Source organism: Diadema antillarum, unplaced genomic scaffold, assembly GCF_040938485.1.
Source record: "Diadema antillarum isolate AM-2024a unplaced genomic scaffold, OU_Dant_1.0 seq00000175_RagTag, whole genome shotgun sequence".
NCBI classification, from domain to species: domain Eukaryota; kingdom Metazoa; phylum Echinodermata; class Echinoidea; order Diadematoida; family Diadematidae; genus Diadema; species Diadema antillarum.
In genome coordinates this window covers 966548-976252 of record NW_027271243.1, presented here as the reverse complement: position 1 = coordinate 976252, position 9705 = coordinate 966548, and the positions used below count along the sequence as shown (strand labels likewise).

General features: G+C 39.5%; 1 pseudogene; it reads left to right on the top strand.

Moving 5' to 3' along the window:
- The first annotated feature begins 1783 nt into the window (after window positions 1-1783).
- Window positions 1784-8543, top strand: LOC139728370 (uncharacterized; annotated as a pseudogene).
- The last annotated feature ends 1162 nt before the right edge of the window (window positions 8544-9705 follow it).

Below are 9705 nucleotides of genomic sequence, written 5' to 3'. Positions count from 1 at the left end.
CACAGAATCGAAAAATATTAACACTCTTGGTGTTGATTTTAGGTCCCGTTCAGAAAGAATCACACCAACTGGTGTCGAAATATTCAATTACAGGTTGATGTTAGAGTTTTGGTGTCATTAATTGGTGTTGAAATTGCACATGCGCATAAGTCAGAGAATTCGAGCAAAATCATTGGACGAAAGTTGTCATGTGACCTCGCTCTGCGCTCTCGCTCGGATCGCGCTGCTGGCCGGCATTTATGGCTAGCTAGCTAATCTTCGCCTTCGGGCCGCGGGTAATGAAAATTCGACTCAATAATATCCTCATTAATCAGCAGTTAAACAGCACAATTATGCCGATAAGTGTAAAGATTTGTTCTGGATATCGCCGAATTAGAAAGTTGCTGCCACTAAATCCAGAAGACATCGTAGGATTCTTTGAACTGAGTAAGTGTACGGTACCTGTTTTTCAGGTGTTTGTCATGAGTCGACTGTACAATACTGCTAATGCATGTGGAGCATGTGGAGCTGCAGCTAGAGTGCGTGCGACAGACTAGACGCCATCTAGTAATTTATACAGAAACCGGGCGCTAGGTGCTAGCGTCCGGAGTGCGGTGCTAGCTCTTTCGAACCGTTACTTACGTAGCTGGCCTAGCTCTAGACTCGGTCTTATTCGTACTATACAACTATAACGAGTTAAGCTATTGGCACCCATGATATAGTCATTCTATTACCCGAGGTCTGTTCAAAATGACCACTTACCGAGACGTTAGTCTATACTTATAGTCTAGTCGAAGTTTACCGGTACTCTTAACTCTAGTTCACTTAGGCCTACCGAGACGTTAGTCTATAACCTGTTAACTAACGTTAGACTTCTACCCTAACGTTAGTCGAAGTTAATTGCCATTTTGATAAACCGACGATAAACAGTGAGACCTAACGTTAGACCTACACCTAGTTTAGACTCGACCAGGTTCTAGTAACTTGGAGTAAAGCCTAACAGTAACACATTAGGTTGTTAATGTTACTTGTTGTTAGGTAGAGTTTTCCTGTTGTTGGTCCGTCGGTGTCACTAGCTATTCACATTAACGCTGTCGCAAAGCGACAGCGTTGCACCCAAAAGTACTTCTCCTACTATCCTAGTCTACAGACTACAGGTAGTTTTCTAGTCTTAGAATCTAGTAGGTCCTAACGTTAGAAACTAAATCATCCCATTAAATTTAGAGTCTAACTGCTACAACGAGCCTTGGGCTTGGACCAAGCCTTCTTGAACTTGAAGCCTTGAGCCTGGGGACCACGCAAAATACTTCTTTATAAGCGAATTTTGTTTGGCAAGAGGAGTTCATATCATGTGCAAATGTACAAAACTACAATTGAAACCTTATCTACTGGTATGTTATGTGATACAATGCATATAGACTCTAGATCTATAGCCATAGAGTCTAGTGTTACTGTAGTTTTTAGATGATAACTATTTCTCTATTTGTGGTAGGTGTCTATACTTTACGTTAGATCTAGACTCTGTAGTCTAGTCCAGGTCTACAGAAATTACATTATCTTCTTGGATAATCGGTGTGCTCTCCCGATGTGCTCCGCTTGTAGTGGGTGCAACGCTGTCGCTTTTGCAATAGTATGTGTGTACTGTCCTGGCCCCGGGACCGTCCCGTGATTAGCGAGCTCATTTGGTGAGCTGCCTGATCACAGCAATGTTCGTCTGATCTATAATTGCTGTTCTCACGATTCCCGAACTTCTCTCTGTTTCCTTTGTTCACTCTCGGCTCACTCACACACACGTACGTCCAGCATGCACAGAGTACATGCACTCATCGACTACGCTTGCTTCGTAACGTGCAAGGCATTGCCAGACCGGCCGGGAGGGGAGTCTTTACTGGCCTACGTACTCGAGTGATAGTGATACTCAGTGACAGTGCCTTTTGAATTGCGTGTGTTGATTGTAATGTTATGTTCATCGGGATAGTGACATCATGCTAATCAAGGGATCTCCAAAGGGCAGGGTGTGGGGTTAAAATGATGGATTACAGAATTCTCCAAATTAATTAATTTGGAGCTCCCTAATGATGTAATTGAGGAATATTAGTTGGCAGCTCTGGATATGGGTCTTAATAAAGAACTGCTATTTTAGGGTTAACACTTGAATTTTGATGCACATGTTCCCTACACTTGTAGTTCACTGAAAAAGTTCTAAGCGCCAGTGAATTAATAAAACTTCAGAAACATTCACGTAAAAGGATTAACAGACTATTTTTCTTTCTGAATTCTAAGTAAGATGAGGGTATTCATCTCAAAATATATCTACTTTTCAATGAATGTTGTACTTTTCCTTTCACTCTAGGAAGCTTTTTTTGATGCACGAAGTAATACAGGGTTCCTGGCTGCTAGAATAAAGAATGTGAACCGCACAACAGATGAGAAAGCATCCATACCCAAGCCGTCAAGGACAGATGGTGGTCCGGGGAAGGTCCGAGAAGGTACCCAACAACCTGCTGCAGGCTGCAGCTATGATGAGGACCTCAACTGGCTACAACACTGCCCGACATTAGCACGTGATTCTAGCCTGGTTGTAGAAAAGATGCAGTCTACTTTCCCTGTCAGACAACATATGGTCAAGGAGGGACGCACTGCATCAGACATCTTGGAACAGTTTCCTTGTTTTGAAACTGTTCCTGGTTTGGTATGTATTTCAAAATATTTTACCTGTCTTTTAACACTATCGGGCCCATGGGCAATCTAACATGGCTAGCACACAAAATATTTTATTTATAAGCCATTGATAAAACATAGGCATTCAAAGAATTAAGACATTACTATCATAATCATTATTGTTCATATAAAACACAGCTCAGCTGGACTGCTCCACTTTTACATTGCCCAGCAATTAGGTTGAAGTAAACACTAAACAAGGTACTTAAAAGCTAATGAACTCCTTTGTAGCACCTTGATTGTAACTCTGGCTAGACTTGACCTAATGAATAAAGTGTGAACACTTCTTTGTGCATGGCACTTCTCAATACAATGGACAATGTAAGCTTGGTTAGTGAGTGGGCATCTTAATACAATGCCAATGGCTTTTGCATAGGTTTAGCATGTAATGTATATACTGTACAGTAACATATAGCAGAAACCTGTTTAAATAAGATACTTCTGCCCTATGTAATCAAGATGGAATACTAAATTTGCCAAATCAACTTGAATTCCCAAACTTATCAATGTCGTAAAATAAATGAAATGTGCAACTTTGTCAAGTTTTGTAATGCAAGAGTGACTATGATTTGGGGCATTACAATAACAGCTACACTCTCTGTGTCGAATTAAACTTTATGTGTACAGAAATTTCATAAATTTCCTCAAGACTGGCAGGTACGTGGGCAAGTACATGGACTGTGATTCTCCTGTTGTGATGGTACCTCTTTCCAAACGAGGTGGTCTTAAAAAATGTTATGCCTTTTCTAGAATAGAAAGTTGTGTTGTAACAATGGAGTCTGCTTTTTAGACTGCAGTGTCTTACTTGCCCTAAAATCAGAATCAGGCCTGGACTTGAATATTCCTGCTGTGAAATTATGGATAGCTGTTGATTTTTTTTTTCCTCTCTCCCTCTCCCCTTTTCCTTAAAATATATTCCGGCAGATTGAAGAAGATTTTCGAAAGATGTTTCCTGAGAATCACTCACGTTTCCTGACCAAGTGGCCTGAATTGAAGCCCAGGGTTGTGGCACTTGCTCGACAACTTCTGAAGCAGAATGGAAACTTGACAGTCATGGAGCTCCTGTCATCTTTTGACAGTTCTGACCAGAACAAAGAAGGTATTTTTGCACATTCCCTGGAATGCACCCTCTAATTTCATAAAGAGTCTGAAGTGTCATCAGAAGTTAAAATTAAACCAACCTTATCATTAAACATTCTAGTGATGGTCAATTTTTCATGGAGCATAATCACACTCCCACATAAACACAACACAAATGTGGGCCAGGAAGCTTATTTTCGAGTAGCCATACAAAATTTTCCCCACCCTGAGAGGGAACTCCCTCCCGGATCATCCCCTCATCTAGTTATTTCACTCCATAGGATTTTTTTAACAAAAAACAATTTCCAATACTCTGAAAGTATATTGTACTCACTTAAATGTGCATCAGAAAAAGTTTATTTCTAAGATGCCAATTGCTAAATTTTCCCTACCCTTAGATGGGGCAGTCCCTTCCAAACCTTCCCCTGCATTTTACCCATCTAACTTTAACTTTTAACATTTTTAAGTCGTCCAAAGGAAAGACCTTATGCCGTCATATTTGTCCGTCTGTCTCTCCGTCTGTCTGTCAACAATTTGGTATCCACTTTTTCATCGATCTATATCTTGGCTCCGAGTTAACCAAACAAGTTCATATTTGGTATCGGTATCCTTTAGGACTTTCCTGATATTAAGCTCATTTTTGTGTTGAGGTTGAGCTTAAAGGCAAAGATCAAAGGTAATTCAATGTCACATGGGTTATATAAAACAAATGAAAATAGATCTTTCTCGCAATATTTTAAGAACGGTTTGGGCAAACAACTTCAAACTTGGTATATGTATACCTATGGAGGTGACAATGATCTTTGACCTCAACCTTTGACCTTGACCTTTGACCTTGATTAAACATGAAAATGGCTCTTTCACGTAATATCTCAAGAAAGGTTTGGAGAAACAACTTCAAACTTGGTATATGTATACCTATGGACGTGGCAATGATCTGTGACCTCAAGCTTTGACCTTGACCTTTGACCTTTGCCCTTGATTATTTGTAGACAACATTTTGAATACTGTCCATATTGGCACGGTTTTCAATTACTCGACATTGGACGACTGCTTTGGACGTCGTCCATATTATTATACACTTGGCTTGATTTCTGCTATTCTGATGGCAGAACCCCTTCCCACACACTCCCCCTGCTTTGTCCCTTCACTCCCTCACTCAGTGCCCCCCCCCCCCCCCCTCCTTTTTGTCTCACCTGAACAAAGTTCTGGCAGAGATTGACATAGTAATCACTTTTCCTGTTGCTGTGTTAGAAAAATGTTAAAGGCTTTTGTTGAACTTGCTCTCATTTCTCTATTTCTGCATCAATTTTGTTCAAACTTGGAACAAATAATCCTTGGGTATTACCAGATGTGAGTTGATGAGGATGATGAGGTGAAAGGTCATCTAGGGGTCAAAAGATCAAATGATGCGAGGCCATGTGCATCATTTTTAGCTCACCTTAGCCGAAGGTTCAAGTGAGCTGTTGCCATCCGTTTTTGTCTGCCGTCCCTTGTCCGTTGTGCGGTGTGCGTCATCTGTAAACTTTTATATTTTCATCTTCTTCTGCAGAACGAATGGTCGGCTTTTAGTCAAACTTGCAGAGAATCATTCTGTTGGGTAGAGTTGTTCAAATGATAACTGTAGCCCCATGGGGGCCCAGGGGGAGGGCCCCCAGGGTGCAAAATTCTCAAAATTTCAAACATCTTCTTCTCCAGATCCACAAGAAGATCAGTCAAGTTGTTTTGTGTGTAGATACCTTTATAAGTAAAGAATGAAAGTTGTTTATGACAACTCCTGTTGTGCCCCCTCCTTGGATTATTCTGTGTCAGTTTTCCTAAGAGTTTTCCCATTCAAATCTCAAAATAATTATATTGCTATAGCGCCCTCTAGACAACTACTGAAACTCCCCTTTAAATGAATGTTGAGTAAAAGTTGCCTTCAATGAGTTTGTACAGAAATTACCAATGAGATTGATAACTCAAAGTTTAATTCATGTCAAAATGAACAGAGCCCATGGAAGTACAAGAATTGTATATTTATTAAAGGAAAAAAAATATTTTAATCTTTTACAAAAAGGGAACAATTAAGCTGTGATCATTCAGAGCATTACAAGTTACATTTCAGTGATCACAGCAAGTTCCGAAAATGACCACAAATTACTCACTGGACCATCTCTTCATGCATGAATGATCAAGGTTTTTAATTATAGACAATCAATGACTACTAATCTGATACATGTGATTGTAATAAAGTATCTGCTCACCATGCACTTGTAAGATTTAGGAATAATCTGCATGTGTATTGTTACTAATTGTTTTGCCAGAGTGTCCAAATGGGGGGGGGGGGGGGGGGGTAAATGATTTTACATGCAACTGTAGTAACTCAGTGAGTAATCATTTCAGGTGTTCACAAGTGAGTTTGACTCTTCAGCACAAGGTGAGTATTGATCGAAAACTCACAAAAAAGTGCATGTCCTACTTTTCTCCTACTTTTACTGAAATTTAGCTCCTATTTTTTTTCTCCCACTTTTTCACCATGATCTACTAGAAAGCCTGCTTGATTTTATTATTTTGCATTTTGAAATACAGGATGGAATTCTGGTACATCTGCCATCCTCCTCCTCTTGCGCCTGTTGCCTCCTGCAAGCCAAGGGAGGTCTAAAGCTGCCTCAGCAAAAGTATCCATTTCCTCAGCAATCTCAAGGATTATTCAGTTTCAGAAGGTATGTAGCTTTTCAGTATAAAAGTGGACTATAAATAAATAATGTTATTAGTACCCTCGTCACACCTTGCATGTTCTCACTGCATTCTAGAAAATGTTGCCAAAACTGACTAAATGTGTGTACACAGGGAGTAGATGTAGCAATGGTCTATCTAAGAATTTCATGAATGTGCTTAGACTGGCTTGGACTAAGAGGGTGCTCAAGAACTTTGGGCCTGTTCAAAAACTGAACCTATCCTAAGATTATTAGGAGTGACAATGCGCTAGAACGAGATGGACCTACTGCAAACAGGGTTGCCATACTTCAATCCTACTAGGAATATGTTTCAGCGTGACATTTTCACAGCCCTAAATGTAGAGTTATATCAACAAACAAAAGGTCAGTACTTTTTGCCTCGATATTGGAAATTGATTACAAATTTGCAGCAAGAAAATAATTGTGAAGGAAATTTTAAAATCCTTATTTTCACAGTGTCTCCTTTTGTGTGAGTTGAAATGACTCAACCATATTAGAAAGACTCTTCTCAATCAGATACTTAAAACCTGCTTTGAAAATACTTGCATTTTTTACCAGGCCTCTACAGCCTACCTCTATACGTTTATAAAATTTTCTGTGCAAAGTCCTGGTTGAAGAATGTAGCTACAGTGTATATCTCTGTTCAGTTCATTAACCATAAAGTGAATTGAGCGAGATACAAGTTATAGGGGAGACTACGCTGCACATGGATGTCACCATCATGCACAAGCCCTGTGATTTATGCACTTTTCCTATTTGCTCAAGAGTTATGATGGAGCATCACTTGCAGCCAAGCCTTGATAGTCTGCAACATGCAGCCTGAAGGCCACTGCATATCATACAAATCTTTGGTCGCACAACTTGCCGACTATCATTATGAAATAAACAGTGCGTATATTCTGTTTTATTTCAGATCGCTTAAGTCGCTGAGTTGTGTGACAGAAAGTCATATCGAATGCGGTGGCCTTTAGTCTAATCAGGCCTCTTAAATTGAGAAAAAAGTCAGAAAACGTTGTGCTACTTTGCACATTGCAGACATTTTCCACAAAACATCCAGATCCCCCCACTATATATGTATGTATGTATGATGATGGTAACAGTGATGATAAAGATAGAGTTTTGATAGAATTAACAAGTGGGAAAAGGGTAACTGCTAGTTTCATCGTTTACTAGTACATGTAATTTGTTTCAAACACAGAGTGGAGGGAGCATTCAAGATTTTCTGGATGGCACCAAACAGACCCAGAGCCAACCGTTCCTTCTTGGAATTGGAAATTCTAAGGCCTGTATCAGCAGTTACCCGGTACTTGCTCATTGTCGATCACAAGGCCATTCCATGTGGTGCCCGTACGGTGGAAGGAGCAGTAGATGAACTCTTCAAGACGCACTTTGTCTTTGGCTTGCATTACTGCCAGTCTCTTCATCAGTTCTGGACCTTCATCCAGACAGCTGTTTTCGAGATTGATGTTGGAGTTTCCCGCGAATCACCGAGAGTGCGTGAACTAAGATCCAAATTATTCACACCATGATTTGCTTCAAATGCAAGAGAAATTTTGCAATACCAAAGTTGGTGCAACATTTAAGATTAAGTCATGGACTAAGTGAAGGAGGAAAAGAGGTGTTAATCTGTGGACAGGGAGCTTGTGCAAGAACATTTTATTCTTTTCGTGGATTTCGAGGGCATTTGCAGACTCACCTTAAATCTGGTTTGCCAGATAATCAAGAACAGTTTACTGAAAATGAGAAAGCTGGTGAATCATTCGAAGAGAGCTTTGCAGGAAACAGTAATGATAATGACGACAGTGATCAAGATCAGGATATAAATGCAGAAGATGACATTTTATCCGCTGAAGATTTGAATAGGCAGTGTGCAAAAGTAATTTCAAAATTTTCAGCAAACAGTGCAAACTCTGGAAAAGTTGTAAATGACATCGTGGAATCAACCAGTTTGATTGTAGGTGATGTAGTAAAAAGTGCAGCAGCGGCAGTTAAGGCTACTTTCTTGAAACATAAACTGCCCATTGAGTCCGAAGCTTATAGAGAAATACAGACGCATTTTGCTATGCTTGAAAAGCCATTTGAAAATTTGAACTCAGAATATAAGCGGATGAAATATTGTGCAACACTTGGACTTGTTGAACCACAAGAAATAAAGTTAGGCATCCGGTATGAAAGTCGTCTAAATAAAAGAAGTAAGCAGTATGAACAGATTGCTATTGAAGATACCTTTGTTTATATACCCATTTTAGAATCTTTAAAGCAACTTTTGAGCAATGAAGATATATTGCATTTTGCTACTCATGACCATAGGAGCACTGATGGTGTAATGAGAGATTACTGTGATGGTGCACAATTTGAGAAAATCCCTCTTTTCCATGAAGATGAAAATGCCCTACAAATTCACTGTTTTTATGATGACTTTGAAACTGTAAACCCCATCGGTTCAAAAACAAAAATTCACAAGTTAGGTGCCTTTTATTTCATTTTGAAAAATCTGCCACCAAAGTATAATTCTATTCTTTCCAATATCAATCTTGTAGCTCTGTGGTATGCTGAAGATGCCAAAAAATATGGATTTAATGCTATTCTCAAGCATATTGTGAAAGACATTAACATTCTGTCAACAGTTGGCATTACTCTTCCTAATGGCATTGTGAAGAGGGGAACCATTACTCAAATTAGTGCTGATAATCTAGGTGCAAATGCCCTGTTTGGTTTTGTACAGAGCTTTTCTGCTAATTATTACTGTCGATTGTGTGTGACAAGCAAGGAAGAGGCGCAGAACACATTAAAAGAGGTGTTAATGGAAATGCGCACCAGGCAGACTTATGAGCAACATTTACAAGAAGCTGAAGCTCAAACTACACTGTCACATGTGTTTGGAGTTAAACAAAAAACTGTATTGAATGATTGTATTTACTTTCATATCTTGACAAATTTTTCACTTGATATAATGCATGATCTGTTGGAAGGCATAGTTCAGTATGAGCTGAAACTTGTACTAGAATATTTCATCTATGAAAGGCAACCACCACTCTTGACCCATGATGAACTGAATCAGAGAGTTGCCAGCCATTGCTTAAACCGTACAGATAACAAGAACAAACCATCCTACATTAAACTGAGAACAGCTGGCAATGATGTGGGTCAAAAGGCAATGCAGGCTTGGTGCTTGATAAGAAATCTTCCATTCATCATAGCTCAT